Below are 26,961 nucleotides of genomic sequence, written 5' to 3'. Positions count from 1 at the left end.
GTGGCCATTGTGGAAATCGTTCATATCACAGGTCATTAGGACCCAGTCATTCAAAAAGTTTAATGTGGATCAGAATGATCCGGATTTGTAAATCCCATGTTTTGCTATCCAGAATCAGGTAATCCATCTTACTTTTGTGCCAGTATTTCAAAGCAACATTGGATTCGATCACCTTGAACCAAAACAAATTTACCAAATCTGGATTACCAGTGCTCTAAATGAGACTACATATCACAATGTAGGCTACTAGCTTTGTAAGGAACAACAGGTAGAATAGCCAGCATGGGGTCACTAAGGGTTTTTATTTGAAGAGAGAAAATAGCACAATAAAACAATACAAACATCCCCTTCCCTTTTCAATTTCTTTTAAACAGTCAGGGGTCTGACTGAAACTGTTTAAAAGAAACAGTCAGACCCCAGACACCCCTCTGCTGAGAGAAGGATAATCCTGATTTTTTGGATCAAAGGAATCTCATTCTTACTAAAAAGTTTTCAACAACACATACTGAAGGTCTTATCCAGATCAAAACCAAGACTGGATTACCTGATCTGATTTCATAATCCGTCTTTTCTTTTGAACAACCCTTTTTCAAGATTTGATCCAATCTGATAGCTGAAATCCAATCAGACTACTTCTGAACAACTGGACCCTGGTCATCGATGTATTTGCAACCAGACCTTTGAGTACTCCAAATTTAGCAATAAACATTAACAAGGAGCCAGTACAAGCACTGGACCAATACTGTCAGGCAATTATTTTTAGAATAAATCCATGGGGCAGCAGCAGGGGCCCCCCAGGAGACATGGGGTCTGATGCATAGGGTGTTTTTTGTCTACAGGAAGAGGCGGGGCTTATCAGTTCAGCTGGTAGCATCAGATTTATCTTCATTAAACTTCAGGAAAATGTTGAGACAGTCAGCATCTGAACACACTGAGCTCAGAGGACCAGGTGCAGATACCCTCTGTGTGTGTGTGTGTGTGTGTGTGTGTGTGTGATGCTCTGTTGGGGAAAATCCATCAAGTATACACCAGAGTGACTGCTTGGACACCCTGACAGCACCCTATTAGGGTGACTGACACTGACAGACAGAGAGAGAGAGAGACTGTGTGAATCTGTGAAACACTGTGTGTGTGTGTGTGTGTGTGTGTGTGTGTGTGTGTGTGTGTGTGTGTGTATGTATTTTGTTCTTGCTGACAGGCCCACCTGCTGTGGGTCTCTGACTTTCACACACAGACCATCTCATGTATCACATGAGTTACACTGCAGGAAATCCTGGTTTCTGATTGGCTGGCAGGTATTCTCATAACCTAGACACTATCTCCTGCTGGAATTAATGTGTAATCTGTATCTGGATATTTTATCTGGAAAGAATATTACCAGACTTTAAGATAATATTTGATAGAGCATATTGTACCCTAAAGACAGCAGAGCAGTTAAACCTGCAGCGCAGAACTCTTATATATATATAAATGAACATCTGTTACATTCAAGCCCTTGCCAAACAAGTTCACACAATGCTGATTAAGCCTATCACCGCCAGATAAATCTCTCTGTATTTCACAGTATATGGCGTTTTTAAATCTCATGTTAGGGGTGACATTCCCACGTTGGCCGTTTGACTGTTAATAGTGCAGCTCTTCTAGATGTTTTAGGACCGAATGGATCAAATGCTGATAATGAAACGAGTCATTTCTCAAAACTATCCACTATTTTACAGCTACAACAGTAGGTTACGGCCAGTGTGTTCTGGCCATCGGGCATACTGGGACAAATCTTGGTGGGCTATCAAAAAATACGTTTTTGGGCCGGTGGACCGTCAAAGCGTATCTGTCTTACTGGTCCTATCTGTTTGCTTCGGGGTGTGCATGAGAGCATGCTGCATGCCTGTGTCAGGCCGTATTCACACCAAATCAGGCGTTGCAGGGTTGAGTAGAGGTGTGTGTGGGGGTGTGGGTGTATTTGTGCTCTAGAATGTAACCGCTGTGAAACAATCAGAAAATAACTTTTTATTGATCTGATTCACCGGCTTTCTCGCTACCAGTGCTCCCTCTCTTCATTCTCTCTCTAGCTCACTCAGTCACAGCTGTGCTCTCTTTTTTTCTCGCCTTTTTTAAAATGAAGCCGACAGAATAGTCTAACTTTACTTTTAACATTATCAAACAAAGAGAAATGTTCTCCCCTTGTCCTAGTAACGTCGAGCTGAGCGCCCACCTTTACTCTCACTGCCAGAAGAGGGAGACAAAAGTCCTGCATTCCAGCTTCAACAATATGACATTATTTATATAGCAAGTTTATCTAATATAAACATTCAACACATTCAAACTTTGAGAACTGAAAAAACTCAACTCAACTCAACTCAATCTCAAATCAAAGTCCACTTACTTGCTTGTTCTGGAGCTGCCAACCGTATCACATGGTCTTCATAAGCAGATTGGGTTTGCTCCGTTGTCATGGAACTGTAGATGTTCAAACTTCCATGATTCTGAGCACCTCTAAAGACAGTGTTCGATGTGTGCAATGGGCATTAATTACCACGACACTGCATGACACCAGCAGTGTGTGTAAGACAATGTCTGTATTAGATGTTAGCAGAACAGCAGCAATAGCTTCAGTCCTCCATCTGTAGCCAAATTTCCATCCAAAAGTAGTGCAAATTTTAACCGAATTTCCAGAAAATTTGAATAAATGCACATTTCCATCCACTGCTGTTATACAAATTCGGGAAGTTGGCGTCGTTGGGATAAACAGTGGCGCTGATTTCCAGTTGGGGGCCATTAAGATGCTGAGATGCTGTAAAGCGCCAGTCAAACTTGAAACGGTGAAAAACAATGCAGAAAACATAATGGAAATATGGCATTTATGTTCATTTCATGTATTAATTTGAGGCACATCAGAGTCTTCTCATTTAGCGTTTATCAATACACCAACTGCCATCAAACATGGGAATATGCTTCCTGCTGAGCTTAAAATTTGCACAGACTTTCATTCTTTGTTTTGGTGCAAAAAAATTGATATTGAGCAACTAGTTATATCAACATTAGTTTGACTGTGATTCAGATTTTAAATTGTATTGAATTGTAATTGTATAGTTGTACTGGATGAATGTGCCAGCATTTATATGATGATGTGTGTTTTTAGATTTGTCTGTATAACTGTTAGTGTGATAGAGACTATGTGATGTTGTTGCGTGTAAATGAATGTTTTTAGTACCTGGTGATTGTTCTGTGTGTACCTGCCCAGGGACCACAGATGGAAATTAGCTAATAGCTAAATCTGCCATAAATCATCTCTTCTCATTTTGAGATTAATGTTTTTTGTGCATGGTCCTTGTTTAATAGAGACTAATAATAATAATAACTTTCCACATCAGCCAAGCAAAAAATTTTGTGATATTTTGAGATTTTTAAAATTTTTTTTACATTTATCCTCAGGTTTTTTTTCCCAGGTGCCAATTGAGAATGCAAATAAAAACAGGTGGATGGCACTGTGTTTACACAGGATGCGTTCAGGCACAGTGTTGAGGATAGATCCTCTGAATTTTGGCAGCCCTCAGAGCCCAACACATAATCACTGTAGTTACGCATGTAAAACAGAAGTAAACAGACTTGATATAAGAGCAACGTTACTCTAAAAAGGCATCAGGAGCAGGTAAGGGTGTCAGGAAACAACAGCTAGAAAATACCAGGTTTCCAATATAACAGGAAGTTTTATAATATCAGTTAGGTGTCAGAATTCCTTACACAATAGGAAATGCTCATACATGACACGGTTGGGTCATTTTGAGCATCCACTTAATCTGGAAATCATCCTTGTTATATATATATATATATATATATATACAGTCTATGGTTAAACCTGACAGGTTGGACCCACCACCTGGAATGAAGCTGGAAGCAACTCATGGAGATGACTAGATGACTATAAACGTTTACAGCAACACTGAAATAACTGATCAAACACTGAGACATCCTACTGCTTAAAGTCCAGCTGAAATCACATTTAATCATCCCTCTTTTCAGTCAAAAATACCGGCAACAGGTGTTTAAAAATATATTAGAAATTGTTTTGTACTACTAATATTAACATGAAGAAAAATGATGTTTGGGGAAATATCAGAAATGTTCCTTTTTGTCTTTTTGTTTCATTGACAGCAGCTGGTGGGCTACATCTGTAACACTGAAGGAAACAAGATACAAAGTAAACAAACTGCTGCTACAAGTCCTTGAAATGACATTTGCAGGTATGTTTACATGCTGTATAATGTGCTGCAGCTGAGCAGCTAATTAGCTAACGAGCCTGCTAACTGACGTTAGTGGTGAATGTTTGTTTGGTGGCTCGTTCAACAAGCTAAGGTGACAAGACGTGTTCATGTTTGCAAGTTAGATAAGAAGGAGACTTTAACAGGAAAGCTAATGTGGGTTGTTGTTCAGAGTTTGTGGCTTGTGTTATGTAGCAGGATGCAATCAGGCTCAGTGTGACCGTCTGCTCTGCCTTTGATAGAACGCCACGTTACCGCTTTATGCAAGATTTGATTTGCTGTATGGAAACAAGGTCTCCATCTATGTAGACTGATAATGGAACAGTATTTAAAATGTAAAACTAGGGGGCACCAACAGGAAATCAAAGAATCAAAGAAAAAGAAAAAAATTTGCCGTCAGCAGATATAAACCTTCCTTGAACACTGGTTTAAAACCCTCAAAAGAACTGAAGGTGTTTGCATGATGTGAGCGTTGAGTTTTAATCTGTGTTGTCAGCCTGTGACATCATCAGCCTAATTGATGCAACTGAGCAATAATCTGCCACACCTGGTATTTACTAGCTCAGTGGATCTCCTGCTTTAAATAGACACACAGCCTGTGCAGATAGTTGTCTACAAAAGTTGTCTGCGAGACAGACAACTGAAAAAACGGCTGAAACACCTTCTGTGTAAACAAGCTGTAAAATGTCTCAACCATGTTGGCTTAACAACTTAGTTTGACAGTAAGAGGTGTTCAAAGTCAAGGAAGATTAAAAGTCTACAGTTCTACAGTGATGAAGGTACAGTCAGACTTGTTTTGTCAGCTGCTTTTTTTTCTCTGCAAGCATTTAGACTTGTCACAGTATGAAAAGAACAGGTGTTACTAAGAACATTAACCATGGCTCTAAGTGTCCCAGTAAGTCATTACAGTGTGACGGTGTACCTGCATGTACAATACCAGGACACTCAAGCACCTACATGGAACTCAGTCATCATTCAGTTTATTATTTACACCTGTGATTTTACTGCTGTCACAAAATTTAAAAGTTTTTTCTTATCCACACATATAACAGCAGACATGTAAATCAACTCTCTGTCAGTTCTCTATCAGACAAAGAGGAGCTCAGCTGTGAAATAAGTACCAGCATATTGCAACACAATCTTCTCACCTCTATTAAAAACTCTGAATTTATGTATTTTCTTCCTTGGCAAACTTCAGTTTTAGATATTGTCCTTTTTTTTTGGTGAGATGTCTTTGTAAGCCCTTTTGTTTTTGTTTTGTTTTTTTTAAATCTCAGCAGCACCAATCCTTTTGTACATGTAATGCATTATGAGATTCAGTTTTGTGTCTTATTATTTGTGCAAAATAAACTAAAATTAAAAGTATTAACTCGGGGTGCTGCACAGTTTTCCCTCACTTTCCTCTGACTGTGTTCTATTGTTGCCATGGTCACATGACAAGCTGCAAAAAGTGAGAATAGTAGCAGCCTCTTTCCTAGTGTTGCTGCTGACGCCCGCGTTGGTGGCAGCGTCGCCGTCATGTTACATTGTGGAGACCTGTGGCAGCAGAACCGCTCACTGTCTCAAAGCATCTTCACACATATGGATTCAAAGACTCAAGAAGGTGCGATGTGGGGAAGGTGTGAAAGGTTCAACTTCATGCAAATGTCTTCTGATGTGCTGGAGCAACAACCTGGACAACCAATCACGCTCATCATGTCTCCCTCATAGAATAGAATAAACAGAACATAATTCATTTCTGTTCCACTGGACTGCATAAAAGAATTTCAAAAAAAGGAGAAGAAGAAGATTGTTGTGTTTTCTAATTCTCTACGATACAACTTGAACCAGCTAGTATCTACTTGTTCCTCTCGTCCCTCCATCTTCTCCTCCTTCCCATCCGCCACCATAACGTCTCCCCCTCCTCTTTCCTCCCATTAGGTGAACCAGTGTTAACAACCTCTAAAAAATAATCTTGCCTCCATCATAATTGCCGTTCTTGACAAATGTAAAGATGATTAAAAGTAGCTTAGCAGCTTCAGTTGGGGCAGCACTGCTCCCTGGGGCATACAGTGTGTGTGTGTGTGTGTTAATCCAGTAGAAGTTAGAAATGTAATTAAAGGCAGTGTGAGTATGAGGTTCAAGCTAACAGAGGTCAGAGCAGCTGCCGCAGAAGCATTAAAGCAACACTGCAATCTGACACACAGACGTTAAAGGATCCATCTGCCAAAATTACAAACAAACATATTTCTTCTCTTCCCTGATGGTTTTTTTTCTCCCTGCACCCCAATATGATGGAGGTGAATTGGTTTGTTAGTTGGTTAGCACTGAAAAATGAACTCAACAGCAACAAATCTTTCTAGAAACAATGTCCATGTTCCTCTGGATAATCCACAGAACACATTGGAGACAGTTTTCACGGGGACAACTTGTTCTGTGGGTGGAAAATATTAAAACTTGCTATCTAGCCCTGAGGCTAGATAGCACAACAATAAAACACAACATTTCAGAAAACACAACAACAGTCATAAAGCACGACATTTCAGAAAATACGACATTTTGGAAAACAACATTTCACAAAACACAATGACATTTTACCAAATGGAAAAGGTAGGGACATCAATTCTTGGACAGAACCCAAGTCAGTCAAGTTTTGTCTGTGCTACTGGGCCTTTGTCTTCATTAAAAAAGTTGATGTAAACCAGGCAGTGTTTCCCCTAGGTTGACTGCTTTGAGTGAAAAACTCAAGACAGAGACTCATCAGCCACACATTTCTCCGTTCTCTGTTAAAGAGCACCTTAAAAGTCAGTTCACTTTAAGTGAGCCTGTCAAGTTAAGCTAACGTGTTGTTGCTAACTTCGGGGCTAACACCCTTTGATAGATGAGTATTTTATTGAGGAGCTGCAGCATTTATTAACTGACACACAGCCTGTACTCTACATTTACTGCCAGATTGACAACTTACTGCTAAACTTTTCCTCTGCTCCGCTTGCGTTCAGGTCATGTTTCTGCCGCTCACCCTCTACGCGCGCACATTTACACACACACACACACACACACACACACGCACTGCCTTATTTCTTAACGGAGCTACGCTACTCTTGTACCTTTCACATAGATGTCCTTTGAAGAACGAAGAGAGGGAGAACGACTAAAAAAATCCACAATAACGTGGAGTCATTAGTAGCCCGTTGAGTGAATATATGGGAAACACTGCCAGGGCTTCCCAGACCCTGGTCTGCAGACCAGAACATTTAGTACTGGACTGCGAGGGAACCATGTGATTCAGTAAAAAAGCTGAATAATAATTATATAAGTTTACAGGCTATTATAGGCTATTTTGGGGTAAATACCTTGAAATTTGCACAGTCTGTGGTCCATTTTCCTCTTCACTCAGTGTCATGCAATTGTCAACCTCTCTCTCCAGCAAAAAGGTCCCTGAAAACGTATTGTTGCTAATGGAGGCCATCGTCTACCTGAGCAAGCTAGTGAGTGGGTTTCCCAGGCTACATACATGGTTCCAATACAATGAAATACAATGAAAAAACTCACAGTACAGATTGTATCATGATTTTGAGTCAGGGATCAGATCATTTTTTCGTATCAGCAAAAAGAAAAAAGAAAAAAAAATATATAAGTATAACTTTGCTTTCCATTTATTCTGTAAAACACTTCAAACAAGGAACGTTTGGCCATGTCCTAAATGACAACAACATTCAAGATGTCCAATGATGTTAAAATATATACAATATTCAACACTCAATTGCTAAATTAAAGTGAAATATGAGGAATGATACCTTCCTCCTTTAAATTGGATATATTATGCTTTTCCTTATTTTCAGACATATATATGATGTTACAATGTCGGATGTTCATGTTAAAAGTGACCGACGTGTCAAATAACTAGGTAAACATATGTAGCAGTAATCCCTGTGAGCAGAAAGCAGCAGCTTCAGACAACTCTGAACGCTGAGTTTCCACTTTCAGCCTGAGCTGACATCAGTTTGTGATGGATTTCTTTATATGGACATCTGCTACGTGCACAGCGTGCAAGTTCGCTGCTCTGGTCTGGGAGTAGTTACACCAAGCCACGACGAAGCTCTGCTAAGTCAGTGAGGAACATGTTTTTACTTCCTGTAAATTATTCACAATAAAAGTCTCCCAATAATAAAAAGCTTTTAATTTGAAGCAGTAAAGCAGGAAATGTTTGATTTGCAATGACAGTAATGTTACACAACTCTGATACTAAAGCTGACCAATCAGAACAGAGTGGGCTCATTGGGGGGGGGGGGGCCTTAAAGAGACAGGAGCTAAGACGGACTGTAAGAGAAACTATGTATATTGAGGGGCTGCATAAAGGGCTCTAAAACTTGAAGGTTGAAATGAGCATAATAAGTCCTCTTTAAACTTGGTAGTGAATTAAACAGTAGCCTGTGTCCACATCATCAAAACTTGATGATAACTTACAAACATGAACACATGTCTTGTCCTGCAGCTTAGCTTGTTGAACGAGCCACCAAACAAATATTAACCGGGGAAAAGTGCACCGCTAATGTCAATTAGCAGCTAGCTAGCTAAGTAGCTGCTCAGCTGCAGCACATTAAACAGCGTGTAAACATACTTGCACTGTCACTTCGGACCCGTTAAATGCTGGTTTGGTTGCTGCTCTTCAAAATCTGCTGTCTGTCCATGACTTGTACTTACCGCAGTTTGTTTACTTTGTCTCCAAAGAGACACTACATTTGCACATAATCCACGGTTCACATGCATACCAAATCATTGGGTGAGATCCGTAAGGATCACGGATCAACTACGTTCCGTTACACCACTAGAAATGATAATACATATTTTTCAAGTAACAGAAAAACTGAAAACTTGTGAAAACACACACTCACCGGCTACTTCATTACTGTAGGTACATCTGTGCAATCTAATACAATCCAATACAACAGCTCTGCCATAAAGTCTATATTTCTGAAGTTTATGCATTTTCAAATATTAGGAACACCTTCAGTATAATGCACTCCAGTACACCACTACCGCCCACTATGACCTCAACAATAATAATAATACTATTGGCTGTCTAATCATGTATAAGAGACAAATGAAGTGAGTTAAGTTTATTTATCACAGAAAATGGGCAAATGGGCAGAAAATGGCATAGACTTTTCCATTTTTAATATCTGCCATTAATTCATGTGAATGCTAACTTGAATGGGTAAAATACTGTTTGCCATATGAATACCTAAAATAATTTACCAGATACCTAGATTTATTTTTCACTGTTTTAAAAAGGCAAAAGAAATACATGAAATTAGAATTAGAAAGGATACCAAGAAGCAACATTCTGAAGGATGAGGAATAACAGAGAAATTAATAAAATAAGGGAAGATATGGGAAGAATAGAAGATAAAGAAAAGGAGGGAAGGCAAGGAGAAACTACAGGAGAAGGGATCAGGTGAAAATAGACTCATAGACAGCTGAGTAAGGGGAATTTTTTATGTTCAACTCTGCTGTCTTCTCATTTCAGAGCTGCTGTTATATAATAGTTTTGTGGTATAAATCCAGCCTATACAGTTCTTTCCTGGTTTTTATTTTGTTTGAAGCCTTGAATAGTAAAGCAAAAAATGTAAACGCTGACATACAAATGTGCCAATAACTTCGTATTGGTTGCAATCTTTCATGTGGCATCAGTTAAGGGGAGGGAGGGGGGAAGTCTCCCACCGGGGCTGGAGAAATTCCTAGGGGACCCTGTGCAGTCTAGCCATGCATTTTATTTATACCACTATCATTGTGTTTATGCACCAGTAATGCATGCGTTGGCATTTATAAAAACATCTTTTTCATTTGCTTCCCTGTGGTATTACAGAGTCCTCCAGCCAATCCAACCCCAACATTAACACGCTTTCTGGAATACTGGAAGAAAAAAGCAGACATAAAGAAGGTCTTTGACAGAAATGTTGTATATATTACATGATCTTTATTGAGCAAGTGAATACAGTGTACGGTTGTCTCTTCTTCCTTTAAGTATGTGTCTACTCTGCCATTACATCTGTCACAAAGACTATTCAGGTTTGCAAGAGATTCTTTGAAAATCATAGGAGGCACAATATTTGTCAAAGATGAAATGTGTGTCAAAATACCATTTTAAATTAAATGTCATGCTGCAGAGATGTCCTGGCCTACACATCATATTCTACAAACTTAAGAAAACATCTTTGTTTGGTACAGATCCCTGCAAAAATCACACCATAATCATTTTAATGTTTTTCAGTGAAAACGAAAATAACGTAAAAATGATCATTCCCTCTAATATCACAAATCATATTGCAATTGCAATATCAGTCAAAATAATCACAATTAGATTTTTTTTTCCAATTGTTCAGAACAATCTCAGCTATCTCTAGTATGAAGCACCATTTTGAACTAGAGCTCTGTGTAAAATGAGTAAATGAGCATTACAGTTTTTATTTCACACAAACTTTTATTCTCACTTTCAAATAAAAATCACACTATTTACATAATAATGTTACTTCTGCTGTCATGTCATGCCACAAAACAGTTTCTGTCCAGCATCAGGCAGAGGACATCACAGTCCCTGTACTTCCACGGTGTGTCCTGGAGGTGGTGACAGGGGGAGCAGTGCTGCTGTGTAGACAGACAGTCTCATCTGCACAGAACAGTATGATAAAATAGTCAACTGCCAAAATGTATCCATTCAATTATACTGTTTGTAAGTGAAGGTCACATTTACATAACATAACTTTTACACAGAGTAAATCTTCACTCAATGGCAGTCAAAGTTCATGACTATTGATACACAAATCATTTTTACGCATTGCGCACAGAAGCAGCACTTGGCCAAGATGGTCACATTTACACATGAAGTTCAATGTTACATTTACCCATCTTCAAATGGATCTCTTTTATCTTCGTATTGCTCTTCATCATGTGAATGAAATCCCTCCGACTCAGAAGCTCCATCATCCTTCCCCAGATCACTGGAAGAGCTTCTTCAACAGTATACTGCTTTGATATCTTCTCTCTGAAAACAAACAGCATGCTAAGTAAGTGAGAAACACGGTGACAGCTTTCATAGTCTATGGGTGAGAGGCAGTGACGTGTGTGTCGGCCTAGCCTTGTCATCTGGTTAGTTTCAAAAGGCAGACACACAAGTCCACCAATAATGCACTGTGAGATCTGGGCAAACTGTCTTCTCAGCCTGTTATCTCTGTGAGTCACGTATGATCTCCACGAGAACCATGAACCGTATTTCTGCGCTGTATAATCGCAAAAAGATATTAACTGAAACATTGCATAGGACACAGCGCCGCGTTGGCAGACCTCAGAGGTTAAAGATCCATTTTGGATCCAAAGCCCCCTTCACATATGCACTGCAACCCTGAAAATTTCCTGACATTATCCACAGAAGCTGTATGTGTGAACTCAAATGTCTGAATCAGTTGGACCGGACATTAAACTGACTTTACCCTACCAGCTCCCTATTACAAAGTCCGCGTAATGTCCAATATAGCCCATGTGTGAATACAGCAGGTCTTTTTTTTTTTTTTTGAAACAAACAACTCCTGCAAGTGTGTTCACGGTGCCTGGATACCAATGTTTCAGAAGAGACAGACCTGATGGAAGAGGAGGAGGGGCGCTTTTTTATGTGAGAGACAACATCAAATGTGAACGTGTGGTTTATAATGCGGGTAACTCGTTAGAAAATGTTGGGATAAAAATAATGTGATCCCAGCAAATGTCTTTTAACATCATAGGTATCTATAGGCCTCCTTCTGCAGATGACACTTTCTATGATCAACTCACAGAAGTCTTGAAAGAGTGCAATCTCAATAATGAATCATTACTTATGGGTGATTTTAATGTGAACTGGGAGGATAAAACTGAGAGGAAAAAACTAAAATGATCACAGAGAAATTCCAACTAGAACAACTAGTAAAAGGCCCAACTAGGATTGCAAAATGCTCCAGTACACAAATTGATCTGATATTTACTAACAAACCAGAGAGAATAACTAAAAGCTATAATTTAATCACTGGTTTATCAGATCATAACCTAACCCTATGTGTGAGAAAACTGACTAAAAGTAGATTTAAGACCACGGCAACTAAGACAATGATCCTTCAATGCATACCCAGAGCTAAGCAAGAAGAATTTACCAATGAAATTAACAGCTTGAACTGGGATGAGGTACTGTCCTCTAATGATCTGGATTATGGCTGTGTTACTTTTACTCACAGAATCAACTCTGTGAGGAAAAGATTTAATGTGAGGATACAGATAAAATCTAAAAATAAAAACAATTTACTGTGGTTTAATGAAAATTTGTGGAAGCTAATGAAATCTAGAGATGCTGCACTAAGGAAGGCAATTAAAACTAGAAGAGACACTGACATGCTGATTTATAAAGGTTTAAGGAACAAAGTAATGTAAGAGCTAAGAGAAGCTAAACCTCGTTTTTATCTCAATATTTTGAATGAGGCAAAAGGCAACAGTAAATTGATCTGGAAAAACATTGATGATCTCACAAGGAGGGACCCAACATTTTAAATTCAAAGTATAGGGAAAGTTAATTGAAGATCATTTTTCTGTTGCTTCTGTCTTTAATCATTTTTTCCTTGAGTCTGTATATGAGCTTGGAAAAAAATGTACGAAAAAGAAACTGGATGCTGTTCCCATAGATGCTACAGGTCAGGTTTTCGAGCTGGTAGAGAGTAATGAGTTACAAGTAAACAAAATCATCAGCTCCTTAAAAGCTCCAAAAGTAGAGATGCTTTCCAATTTGACACTTTGTGTCAAATCACACAAAGATATTTTAACTCCCCTTTAATTAACTTGTCTTTTAAACACAACTCCTTTCCTGATGACTGGAAATGTGCCATTGTCACACCTATTTTTAAATCTGGAGACCACCTTGAAGCCAGTAACTACAGACCAATAAGTATACTGCCAGTACTCTCAAAGGTTGCTGAGAAAGTTGTCATTAAACAACTGACAACATTTCTTAATACAAGCAATTTTGGTCTACATTGTATGCAATTTGGCTTCAGAGCAAATCATTCCACTGAAACTGCTACCTTTCACTCAATAGAGCAAATTAAATCAAGACTTGACAAAGGAGGAGTAGCTGGAGCTGTAGTTTTAGATCTGCATAAAGCATTCTATAGTCAATCATGATGTTTTAATATCAACACTCTCTAAATTTAACTTCTCATCTAGAGCACTGACATCGATGTCTTCATGTTTATGCAATAGGATACAATGTGTTAAAGTTGGTGACACTGTACAGTAACATGAAGTGCACAATGGGTGTTCCACAAGGGTCAGTGTTAGGTCCCCTATTATTTAGTTTATATTTTAATGATCTCCCTCAACAGTGTCATGATGTAGAACTACAAATGTATGCAGATGACACCTCTGTGTACACACATGCAAAAACAGCTGAGTTAGCTGCTGCTAAGCTAACAATTGCGTTGGAAAGGATCGCACATTGGTTTGATCAATCATAACTGAGTCTAAATGTAAATAAGACAAAGGGTATGTTTTTCTCTGAAACTATGGTATAACCTCCTAATGCTGATATTTTCATCAAAGGTGACAAAATTGACATAGGTACTGATTTTAAATATCTTGGTGTGACATTGGAATCCAAATTTGAACTTTAAGAAACATGTTTAAAAAAATGGTTAAAACCATAGAGTACAATTTAGCAAATTTGAAACATATTAGAAACTGTGTCTCTTTGGACGCAGCCAAGATATTTATGCATGCTATGATTCTTTCCCATATGTCTTATTGCATCACATGTTGGGGGCAGGCTGGAGAAACAGCCATAAAACCTCTTTTGTCCTTATACAAACAAACTCTAAAAACTCTGGACAAAAAGCCAATGCATTTCCATCACTGTAGGGTACTGGAGAAATACAATTTACTGAGCTTTGATAACTTTAGATTAATTTGTGCCTAGTTTATAAAATGTTAAATGGTTTGGCCCCTCCTCCACTATGTGACTTTGTGTACACTCGCTCAGTAAGTTCTATTAGATCCTCCAGAATATACTCTATACAAGATTGTACCAGACCATTTCGTCGCACTGCATTTGGGCAGTCAGCTTTCTCAGTGAAAGCCACAACTCAGTGGAATACCCTACCTGATGATATGAAGAACTGTAGTTCTATCAATGCATTCAAGGTCAAACTAAAAAAATGACTAATCAGCTGTGTGACCACTGAGTCTAGTTTGCATTGTTAGTTTCTGATTGACATTGTGGGTGTATGTGATGTGCTGTTGTGTGTAGCTTTGTATTTTGTATGTTTTTTGTTGGGTTTTTTTTTGTTTTGTTTTGTTTTGGTGTGGTTTTTTGTTGGGTTTTTTTTGTTTGTTTTTTGTTGGGTTTTTTTTTTGTTTTGTTTTTTTGTCTGTTTTTTGTTTGTTTGTTTCTTTGCTTTGTACTGTTTGTTGTTGTGCTGTTGTATGTTTTGATTGCGGGGGACTACGGATGCAAATTAGCTTCGAGCTTGCTCCGGTGCAGTGCATCTTTAATGTTTAAAACTGCACACTGTCCCAATCAATAAATCAAATCAAATCAATTTCCTCTCAAAGGACCTTGTGAATCACATTGCAGGGAAGCTCAGTCTCTGCACCACTGTGGAAGATATTACAGATGAGGAGATAAAGAAAGTTCTGCATCAGGTACCTTGACTCAAAGAGTGGATTTATTAAAAGGACACATGAAGATCATTTTAGTAATTCAGAATAAGACTATACTCTAATCAACAGACCAGAAGTTTTATTATTTTTAAAAGGGTTAGAAAAAAAAAATATGATCCCAGTTTTCAGAGTGATGGGAAAGTATTTGATACATTTTTGGTTTTTCATGGACGAGGATGACGATTGTACAGCCACAAACCTGTTTAAGTAAATCAAGACCTTGGGGAAGTACTTTACTCTCGGCCTCCACTTTATACTTACTGAATGAGACAAAAAATACACTTTTTGTCTTTGGACATAAAATCTGGCAAGGAAATGACTCAAACTTTTAGAACATTTAAGGGTGTGTAGAGGAGAGGTGGTAAATTGTGAGGATGTGAGGAGCCCTTGGAAGGATTATTTTATGATAACTGCAGTTGCTCATACCATTTGGCCATCCATCACAAGATTTTTTTTTTTTTTTTCATATTAAAAGGAAGTCTGTTTTAACCAATCAGGGATAGTTTTTGGTTGGTTTTTCAATTTAAGTCTTTTTAACAGGTCTGGAAAGCAGAATTGGTGGAATCTCTGCAAAACAGCATCATGTTCCAAAGTGTTGGATGTTTCTGACATGTGAACACTTCAGAGGAGAAGCATACACTTGTAATGGAGTACCTCAGACGGTGCATTACACACAGAAACCACAGTATTATTTAAAGGTAATATTTCTAACGACTCATTCTCTGCCTTCAATCATCAAAAACATGTCATAATTTCATGTTTAACAACATATCAGATATTTGTCAGGCCCATGATTGGGCATAATTTGGTATTACTAATAACATGAATGCTTTGAAGCAGCCACAGACTTTGGTTTTGGCAACACCTTGACTTTCTTTGTGGGTTTTTTTTCTTTGACATTACTCTCACAAAAAGGCAACTGAGCAAATTGGTTGTTTTTTTTTCAAAGCCCAGCAGCAATACTTGCATTTGTTTTAAAGCTCAGTGAAAAAAGAAGGTAGACTGTCGAAAGAGGAGGACTGAACATGTTCACAGAACATTTGGTTGACACACTTCTTGCATATTGCAAAGTGCAAGCAAGATTTCTAAAGAACCAATCTTAATGGCTATAGTGTCATTCTTCTACTGCCATTACACTGTCATCAAAATTCATTTCACAATATGTTAAAGCAAAGATCCTGTCAGTAGGGACTTAAATACATTTTAGTAAAAGTGTTTATAGTTACATAAATGTGTAGCTTTTGCTTTCAGGTCTCAAAGAAGTTCATTTCTTCTTTGAGACCTGATAAGCTGTTTGTTACATGATCATTGTTCCTAATTCAATTCAAATATTCAAAGATGGACTGCAGCAGCATTCCAGTGTGCTGGCCCCTGTCTTGTGCCACTGTGCTAAGAACCTGACTGCTGCAGACATGGAAAGCATGTTCAGACCAGACCTCAGTTCAGCGGCAGAAAGAAGGTATAATACTTGGATTTTGGGCAGATTATCTTCTCGACTGTGAAGGTCTGTCATGGCTTTTTTGTAAGGTATTTGTAAATAGGGTTAAGCTTTTATCGGTTTTCTCACACTGTGAAATAGGAGACAAATGCTTCATTTGATGTTTTTTTTAGATAATGCAGACTCTAAAACAATGCACAATGTTGACTTGCTTTTTGTTACTGAAAAAGTGGCTAGCATCACTCCCCCCTGCTGGGAAAAAAAACACTACCACGCATCGAGTTTTTAACCAATTCACCATTCCCAAGCTACCACTCCTACATTCATACAGTGTCTTTAAACAAACATGGAGTTTGGGATGCAGAAGTCTCCAGGCTTTGGATGTTTTTAAATCTCAACTATGCTTAGTCTGGAATTTTTTTCTTACTCATGGCCTTATGTTAATATTTAACATTTCTTAGATGATCTAGGATTTCTAGTTCATTTTTGCTTTGTTGTGTCAATCACTACATCTTTAAGTTCATTGACAGATTAGTGAAGTCACTGCTGTGGATTTGACAATAAATACAATGTTTGCACTTAATGCAACAACTTTTATAATCTGCAAGTTTTGTTGCCATACATAAAAAATGATTGTGTTCACCCCCCACATTGTCTGAAATTGGGCTTAAGTCGTTACTGATTATATCCATAAATGTATTCATGTAGATATTTTCAACCCTTGGCTTGAGAGGGTTGACTGATTAGCTGACATTTTTGTCCTGATCTTGGTTCCTGCTATTTACTCTTTTTTTTCTTCTTCTTTTTTTTTGCTGTTGGTTTGCTTTCATCACCTAAATGTGAGCATAATTTGGCTGCATACTTCATAAACAGTCTTATTCAAAATTTCAATGAACTTGTTTTGACCTGTTTATTTTTCTAACCACTCAGAATTAAACCAGTCTCAGGATTTATCAAGGTAGTCTGCTTCAAATGAACATACCTCTTTACACAAACATGGAGATTGGGATACAGACGTCTCCAGGCTTTGGGTGCTTTTAAAACTTGGCTATGCTTTGTCTGGATTTTAAAAAAAAAATGTATTAATGGTCTTACATTAATTTTTTTGTCGTATTTGTTGTGGCCTTGACTGCTTAGACCATGTTATTTGTTCTGTGATTGGTATATGTACCAAGTATGTTACAACAATAGTAATAAAAAAGTGTCACCTGTCACAGTGTATTTACTGACAAATATGATGGATTCTCAATTCTAGTCTAGGAAGATGCACAGCACTACATATGCTGGCTTTCTGTAATAAAACTGAAACAACCTTTTTGAGGGCAGAGGAACAATTAAATGTAGAGTCCCAGAACTCCGGTTGCCAAACCTGACATTGAAAAAAAAGCAAAAACACATTTGAGAACTTTGGGATAATGACCTTTAATTAACAATGAAAACTCTTCATGCCATTTATAGGTCAGTTAACAGCCAAGATTTTAATAGCATTTCACAAAAAACAAGCACTTCCAGTCCACCAATCATCTGTCAGTTATGTATGGTCCTAAGGCCATTTCCTGCTAAATAAATGGAATTATTTTCTCAGTTAGTAAAGTCAGTGGTACCAAGGAGCACGTGGAAGGGCCAGAAATAAGCCGTTTTCCATAATACCTGGCCCTTAAGAGAGGTCTGCAGTAATCCATATTTGTATATTAGTCCATATTTATAGCACAGCTATTTCCTTGAGAGTAATGTATAGGTCTGAAGCTGACTTTGAATTATATGGCTACTGTAATCCATTTTGTTCCACAGTATGTTGTAGTTAATCCTGAGTGTCTGGATCACCACATGAATGAATAGTCTGCCTTGACTCAGGAAACGTATTTAGTTCCCTGTCTTCACTCCCTTGAACCAAGCCTGCACAGTGAGACAATCATTTAATTCAACATGAAAAGAAAAATGTGTCCATAAGATTTTTAAAATGCAGTTTAAAATGTTCATTCTTAATTAGATCTGTTTGCTGGTTCATATACAGAAATGTGAAAGTAAATAAAGGCAGGGACAACTAGCCTATAAATTAAATTAAAGTCTATAATTTCCCTACACATGCAATAATCCAAATGGATTTCCCATAATGAGTGTGATGCAATCTATGCAATAATACAACACTTTGCATTTGTATAAGAATGTATATGGTCAATTCATTCTGAGTTAATATGGATTACCTGTGAGATAAGAGACAGAGTTTATTTGGAATCCCTCCAGGACATGAGAATGTCTGGAGAATCCTGTGTTTGCTCCAGAGGTTGGTTCATTCAACCAGGTCTTTCTGCACAACATTACTGAAGCACAATCTCAGTAAACACTGGTGTTCAAGGCTGCCACTTAAGTGTCCAGGGTCTCTCAGGTCTCATCAGGTCCATCCAAAACTGAGCCCTGGGAATACATTCAATGTAAAGTTGCTTATTTTACAAAAGACAAGAAAATTATCATGACTGAATAACTTAAAACTAAGTACTGTAAAGTAAAAATAAAGTTAAATAACAAAGAAGTCAGTTTCATTATTTTATATTCATGTAATAAATATACAAATGTCAAGTAGATGGTAATCTGCATGAGAAATGAAGAAAAAAGAAAAAAATCAGTTATAATAATCATCCACTGATCAATTTGACCCAGACGGACGTGATCACTATAAGTGGTTTCCACTGTGTTTTTAATCCATAAAAAAGAAATGAACCTACCCTCCTTTCCCGACAAAGGACCACCATGACTCAGTATGCTGATCCCCTACTGATGAGCCATAATTGTGGCTTGATGAGCCTGCAGCATAGTACTTGGTATGCTCATGGCGGAGGGTGCATTGTATTGCTGCCATTGTCCCATTTTCTGTTCCGAAGTCAGTTCTTAATTGTCATGGGGATTACACCAACGCACTTGACACAATTAATTAAATTGTGAGTGATGACAGATGGGTTGTTGTTAGTAGTCCCACAAACAAGCTGCATTATTCCTCTTGAAAAGCCATCTATACATCCTTAGAGAGCCAAGCCAGAGGGTTTCAGCTTATCGTGGCCATCTACATGCCATATGTAGTTTAGTCCCATGGATGATATGTACGTCTCATAAACCTCCGGCGTGTTCTAAAATCCGTCCCTTGTGGATTTCATTGTTTCAACAGTCTCATCACTTTATCCAATAGACAAACAGTTGGCTGGGCCGATGCAGCTCTTTCAGAATGGCACGTCTCAAATCAGCTAGTTGGGAGTAGTTCTTTCTTCTGTACAACCCTGCTTCTTTTAAACGTGTCTTTAAACGAGTGCACATACTCATTGTGATATTGTGAAGGGTTGACAGCCTATCAAGTATCACCTCATATATATGCCCTGCATTAAAATGATTGATAATCACAAATGTTGAATCATTGGTAGTGTTCATGTTTACATGTGAAAGCAGCAGGTAAACACAATCTGAAAATCATTTCGTATTTCAAATATGTCCCATCAGTGACAATCCTTTTCCAGTGGACGTTAATGTTGTGTTTTCTGCTTTTTGGTTTCTTTTTTGCTGATTATGTTGTCGTGTTTTCTCTATTGTGAATCTGATTTGCAATTTGTTGTGTTTTGTTATTTGCTGTTGTGTTTTTTGATTTCTCGTTGTGATTTGCACTTCACAGCCACCATATCAGGGCAGGCCACCGTAGCTCCCTGACTGACTACATACTATGAGGTCAGTGAAAAATGGTGTGTGTGTGTGTGTGTGTGTGTGTATGTAATTTGGTTGAACTGACTGAACTAGAGGAAGCTCTCACTATACTGTGGGACACATCTTTGTACTTACTTGTGAGGACCCTCATTGACATAATCCACTCACTGACCTTAACCTAAACTTTATTCTTTAATTCTTTACTTTATTCCCTAAAACCAAGTCTAAACTCTTTCAAGTCAGGATGACACAAAATGCCCTCACCAAACACTTTTGAAAAAGGTCCTCCGCTTTTCCCTCTCTGTATATAATGTTTCCTAAAATGTCAGAATTTTACAGAATGTCACTGCTTTCTGAAAATGTTGTCACTGTCAGGCCCTCTACCTCTGCCTAGCTGGCAGGCTTTCTCCCCTTCCCTTTCCCTCTCACTCTCTCTCTCTCTCTGTGTGTTTGATTGCAGGAGTGGAGTCAGGTGTGTGGAGTCAGGTCACCAGCTGCCAGCCATCATCATCATCCTGCTCTGCTTCAAATACCTGGTACCAACTTCCACACTCTGCCAGATCGTAGACTTGGTCACCTTGTCAGTCATGGTCCAGCTCCTTGAATATTTTTACCTGTCGAAACTTTTTGTTAGTTCTTGTTTCTATCTGCCTGCGGCATTCCTGGCCTGACTCCTGCCCCTGACTCCCTCCTGATCTACCAGAGCCTGCTCTGGATCTCCTCAGTTCCCCCGAGCCATGTGGACTCTTCCTGCCCTGCTTTGTTCTGCCCATTCTCCTGCTCAGTCCCCTGCACCTGCCTCAGCCTCAGATCCATCTGCCAGCATCTGCCTCCCCCTTGCCACTAAGACTCTGCTGCTCCTTTTTATCTCAACATGAGGTTGTAATAAAACCAATAATCTGATTCCAATTCCTCGCCTCTGTCTCTGTGTTCTGCAACCTGGGGTTCTCTGTACTAGCCCGTAACAGTCACTTTCAATGGCCTTAGTATTCTTAAATGTCCTGTCTTAGTAAAATGCCCCATACTCCTAAAAGGTCCACATGTTAAATAGTGTTGTTACTTTCCAACAGCCTGCTGTGCTGGACTTTCTACTTTCTACTCAGTTTTGGTCTGAATGCCCTGAAGACAGATCTTCTCTCTGGTTTGGTTTTCCTTCAGTTTTTCTAAACTCAGGAAAGAGAAGAGAAAAAGGTTCCTCTAAATGCACAAAATGGGTGAAGCACTAAGGACAGTCTCTTTTTGATTTGACTATTCTCTCCTTTTTCTGCTCTTCAGAGTTTACAAGTAGGACCTTGATTAATGGAGGAAGCAACAGAGACGAGTGTGCAGTGGTAACTGAGCTGAGCAGAACTAAGAAGTAAACATAAATGTCCTCTTTGAAACACAGCTCAGTAGATAATGAGGTAGAATGGGGGATGAGCTGGAGAGAACAGTATCGTCTGAGTCATGGTACTAACCTTAATGCAGGTGTAGCTGTTTCATCCTCAGAATCCCCATTTGCCAAATGTATCAGATGTGAAGTGGAGCAGGACAGGGTCCAAATAGTCCAGGCAACAACCAGAGATATATCTTTAATAGCGATAAATGTACATGCTTACAAAGTTAGTGAGGGCAGTGTGATGACAGCCAGGTTAGAGTCCAATATTCACTCTCTTTTAGCTCTGTTTTTGCTCTCTACCAACTCCTGAGGGAAATATCTGGCTCTTTAGAAGCTAAATGCTCCACTATGTTCACCAGCTAGTCTACAGCTAACTGTGTCTCTTTGCCTTTTGGTGCTGAGCAGGTAGTATACAGTGGCTTTTTTGGTATGTAAACAGCTGTGATTAAGACGACAGTAAGCTCTCAGCATAAAGAAGGTTCTGCATGTCAAAGCCAGGTATTCTATGTCCCTATAATATCTGTAGCTGTACACTAGTCATTATCAACATATATACACAATCCTCCACCTCAACTCTTACCGGAGTCTGCAGTCCTATCTGCTCATGTGACCATCCTTGGATGTACTTTGATGGTAGAATCCTCATTAAGGCCTCCATGGATTGCCGTCCCAGCCTGTAGTCAGCAATGAGGTCCTCCTGCCCATCAAAGTACATAGTAAAGACTGGCAAGTAGGGATTGAGGTGTGCATATATTGATGCACTATCAATCTACAAAACAAAGAAAACTGTTGCTTACAATTTCATTTAGCAGACGGTTTTATCCAAAGCGATGTACATCTGAGAGCTGAGATACTTCTCACACTTCTATTCTTCATGGAATCACAACATTTCTCTGAACCACCTGGTCCATAAAATGAAGTTTTACGGACGCTGCAGTCATACTCTCCTGTGTCGGGAATGTTCTTGTTGTTGCTCTTGGAACATGTGCCATGTGGCAAGCACACAAGTTATCCTGCTATTGGACATTTCACAATCGCTCTGATCCTTGTGGAGCATGCAAGTTTGGTCAAGTATTATCTGACACTTATACTCACAAGCATGTTACCTGACATTCTTAATTAGCTTAATGAGTTGAAAGGACTCAGTTGGTTTACAGCTGATAGTTTATGAACACACCTAATTGGATTCAGCAGCTTATTTTCTGAATCACAGTGATTGAATTGAATGAATTTGCTCATCACAGTGACGGAGTAAATGACATATCAAGCCTAAAGACCTTTTTTTTTTATTGCCATTACTGAGCAGATATCAGTGTGGCACAATATGACAAATGACTCAATGAAAACATAAATTATAAAGTGATTGTGTCTAAACAGATTCATGAAGGGAGTGGGGGTGTGGTGGCTACTGTTTGTGTCAGTGTGAATATGACGGTAACAAAAGATGTTGGCTATGCCGCTGTCATCAGAAATGGACGCCGCTTCACATCACACCTAAGAGGAAAGGACGTCTCATTTCTCTAAAAACATATTTCCTCTTTTCCTCTCTCCTTGCATCTTTTCCTTGTGTCTCTCCTTGCATCTTCAGTGAAAGAGACTAAGCCGTAAGCAAAAGTGAGAGAAACATGGATTCCATTAAGAATTAAGATGTACCAATAGTATTTACCTCTCAACTCAGAGGACCATGTAGGAGATTGTGGGACTGATTGCACTGGTTTCCAGGTGAGGATAAACACTACTGGTTGTGTTGTCAGACACAAGGAGCACAGGAAATGGATAGATCAGATTGACAGTTTTATTGAAAGGTTTGAATATTGATGATGATGACCATTGATCAGTGGTTCTCAAACTTTTTCACATCAAGGACCCCTAAACTGACCATGGACCCCCATGTCATTTAGTCAAAGGGTCCCCCATCTGATAAGATTTTTGCTTTTCAATGTTTTATTACAGAAAGTGTATGAAACCCATGACCACAATAGTAATACATTCTGTCATTGTGTTACTTATAGATGGAATTATAGTGAAAATAAATCATTCCCAATTTTTCTGGGGCTCCCCTGGAACCCCTTCAGGAACCCATGGGGGTCCCTGGACCTCACTTTGAGAGTCACCGCCATAGATGACAGGTTGTATCTGAATAAAAAGAGAACATAAAGCCATGTGGGTTATTAACAAAGCATTCAAATGAATATGTATGGCTGTGATTGACTGGTACTGTATATATCACTGGATATAATAGCCATATAAGCAACAGCTATATGTAAAGCTGTGTACTTCTGCTGCTGCTGGTCAGGCAAAAGGGCCAACACCGGATCTTCATTTCCTTTTTATCAGATGTCCTCAATCATCTGATTACACACCCATCCTCCCTCCTTCACCTGCAAGTTGAGATGAACCCTTTCTTATTCTCACAACACTGGAGGAATTTGTGTCTATTTGAGGATGAGATGTCTTGTACCGTGTAGCTCAGGAGTCACTCGATCTGAGCTTCTGATGAAAAAAGGAGTGGTTTATACTGTGAAAGAGAAGGAGTGTTCACGGGTGTACACACTGTATGTACAGGAGTTATGTGTATTTTTGGTGGTTTGCTTGTCTCCTCTCTTCTTCCTATGTGTGTGTTACAATGTAAATTAATCCACAAAAATGCAAAAGTACTGTACATGTGCAAATGTCAAAACTTACAAAACTACATAATTAGTAGTAAGTAAACAGATTTATGTCCCCACAACATGAGGAATACCTGGTCCAACCACACACACAAATCACCACAGGCTTCTGATCAAGTCAACCTTTACAGTTTGTTCCCAAGGACAAACAATTCGTCAGGCTGTGTGTGTGTGTGTGTGTGTGAGTGTATGTGCGCACGTGTGTGTGTGTGGCCAATACATTTGGCTCAGATCTGCTTATTTGTGTGGTTGTTCAGTCATTTACATATTTATTTGCATGTCATTATTTATGTTTTAATTTGAGTAGTAATTGTTTATTTATTACTTTGATCATTTTTTAGTTTTATACATCACCTTTTTATTCCTTTATCTGCATTCTGTTTCCCTCTCCTACATTTGTTTTCTGAGGAAGGGGAGTACAAGACAAGGAAAGGAAGAAAAGAGAAAGACAAGAGAAAGGAAGAAGGTAATTAAGAGATGAAATGGAATAATTAATATCCAAAGAAAGATATAAATTCAGTTTTCTATGATTTTAATTATAGTCTTTGTTGTTTCGATATACATAGGGGATTGTTCTTTGAGTTCACTCATTCTTCTTTCCTTTCCTCATCCATCCTTGTTTCCTCCCTTCTTCTCTGTCACCTTCCCTCCTTCATCTGTCTTCTCTCCCTCCCCCCTTACTCTCCTCCCCTTAATCTATCTTTTTGACCACTCATCCGTTCTCTCCCTCTATCCCTCCCCCACTGTCTGTGCAGAGACCAGTCTCCACAAAGTGTCTCAATGCTGTTTACAGAATACAATGAAAACAAGAGAAGTGCTACCACACACTGAAAATAATGGTAATTACAACCATCAAAGTGCAGACAGAAGATTACAGCACACACAGGTGTTGATTGGTAGGTTATACATTGTATGACAGAGAGAACAGGTGAATTTTACAGTAAAAGTATATTGAAAAATATATTAAAATTTTAAAATGTCAAACAACAAACCATTCTCAAATGCCTACAACTACCCAATAACGGAACGGACTTGGCAGAAATGGAATATAATATTCATAAGTATGTTTTAATTAGTGTATAATCACCTGAAAATAAGAATCGCTGTGTTTGTTACCTTAGAATGAGTCTTTATATCAACATAGGGAGCAGGTCCTCTTCCATGGAGCCTGCCATGTTGCACCGCCATGTTTCTACAGTAGCCTAGAACAGACAAACCAAACATTGGCTCTAGAGAGGGCCACCATAGGTTCTCCTACATGCTTGGAAGGGGGGGGGTATTCAGTTTGTTGCAATCTACAACCTCACTAGATGCCACTAAATCCTACACACCATACCTTTTTAAATCAATAATATATTAACTTATCAATAATTACAAAAGGAAAAGTGAAAAGGTAAGTACACATTAGTTTGTCTAGTTTTAAATTAAGACTTGTGCTGTTACCTCCTCCAGCCAGTGTTACTGAGACGGTGGTTTTTCTATCTGAAGAGAGTCAACTGATGAGGAAGCAGTGAAGAGAAGGCCACAGCTTCATCTTTGTTAGCTGTGATCTTATAAATCCTCTGGAACCACCTCGAATATATCCGTCAAAGGGAAGGGATCAATAACTGTGCTGACATACATTTGAGAGAGTGTTGAAAACCCCCATCAAGATATCCTCCAACCTCTGACATGTCCACATCATAGTGGCTGTGAGTGTCTGGATCATGTCTGCATCTTAGGTGTCTTTCACGCATGTAGTGGTTCATTTTGCCTGGAACAACATGATACATTGTTGCCTTTTAGTTCTGGTTCATTTCTTGTTCACACTGATTTATTATACAACTGTAAACATGAAATCATGTCGACTGACGGGTAACTCCCTGCACTTCTGGTGACATTGTTGCCAAATGATAAAATATATTTACATGCTTGAGAGTTTGATTGAATCAAACCAACTAGGTTAGGTGTGAAAGGGCATTTTCACACCTATTTAGTCCAGTTGAATTGGACTCTGGTTTGTTTTTCCCCTTTTTTATGATTTGTTTGGGCAGATCTGAACACAGCAATTATACTCAGGTGCTGACCAGAACAACCACACCAAGACCCTTTAGAGGAAGTAGTCTTGGTCTGGTCACAAGCAAATTCTGGAGTGGTTTGTTTGTGGTGGGAATGTGAGCCAACATCAATCTGACCCAAGTTAAATGGCTCCCTAAGCCAGGTATGCTTTGTGTAAAGGGTTAAAAATGTTGTGTATACCAGATATAAATATGCAGAGTGTAAAGGGTTAAAGATGTATATACAGGAATTAAAAATGGCATAAAAAGATAGAAAGTCACTGGGACTATGGTACAGTTCATTGCAAAAATAATAAGTTAAATGTGAATATGAAATGAAATAGAGATGTTTAGCTAAACACTGTGATGCTAGGCTAGCGGACCTGTTGCTAATGAGTAAGGTAGAATACACAGTACAATAGAAATGCTAATGAGACATGTAAAAGGGTTTTGTTTTGGCTTGTTAATCGATGTGAAGATACATAAAGTGCTAGTGCATGTATCCACAGTCTGTTAAACTGTTTCCCTGTATATGTGTGGTTGTTACTGACTTTAAAGAAGGTGTAAATACAGTAATTTGTGAATGTTTGACAATGGAGTAGGAGTAATATAAGGTGTAAATTTAATAGTTACTCACTGTGAGGTTGTATATTATTGTTTTATGTGCAATGTGATGAAAGTGTTGAACTTGGGAAGATGTTAGTTGCAGTGACCAAATGAGAAAAAATAGGGTTTTTTTTCTACTGGTTAATATGTAATTTAAGTGCAACTGAAGAACAGGGACACT

At 38.7% G+C, this 26,961-nt stretch overlaps 2 long non-coding RNA genes across 2 annotated transcripts in view; both read left to right on the top strand.

Annotated features, from left to right (window-relative positions):
* LOC137170949 (uncharacterized) overlaps window positions 1-7,030 on the top strand; it is a 47,153-nt gene extending 40,123 nt beyond the window's left edge. Inside the window, exons 4-5 of the long non-coding RNA XR_010924690.1 lie at window positions 4,153-4,241; window positions 5,738-7,030. This is a non-coding gene — a long non-coding RNA (uncharacterized lncRNA). The remainder of the gene's footprint in view (window positions 1-4,152; window positions 4,242-5,737) is intronic.
* A 12,025-nt stretch (window positions 7,031-19,055) lies between these two features.
* Window positions 19,056-21,000, top strand: LOC137170849 (uncharacterized). The gene is made up of 2 exons (XR_010924681.1): window positions 19,056-20,115; window positions 20,552-21,000. It is a non-coding gene; the product is annotated as an uncharacterized lncRNA (long non-coding RNA).
* Window positions 21,001-26,961: the final 5,961 nt, after the last annotated feature.

Source organism: Thunnus thynnus, chromosome 19, assembly GCF_963924715.1.
Source record: "Thunnus thynnus chromosome 19, fThuThy2.1, whole genome shotgun sequence".
Lineage (NCBI taxonomy): Eukaryota > Metazoa > Chordata > Actinopteri > Scombriformes > Scombridae > Thunnus > Thunnus thynnus.
Note: the sequence above shows the minus strand (reverse complement) of the source record. Positions and strands in the feature narration are given on the sequence as shown.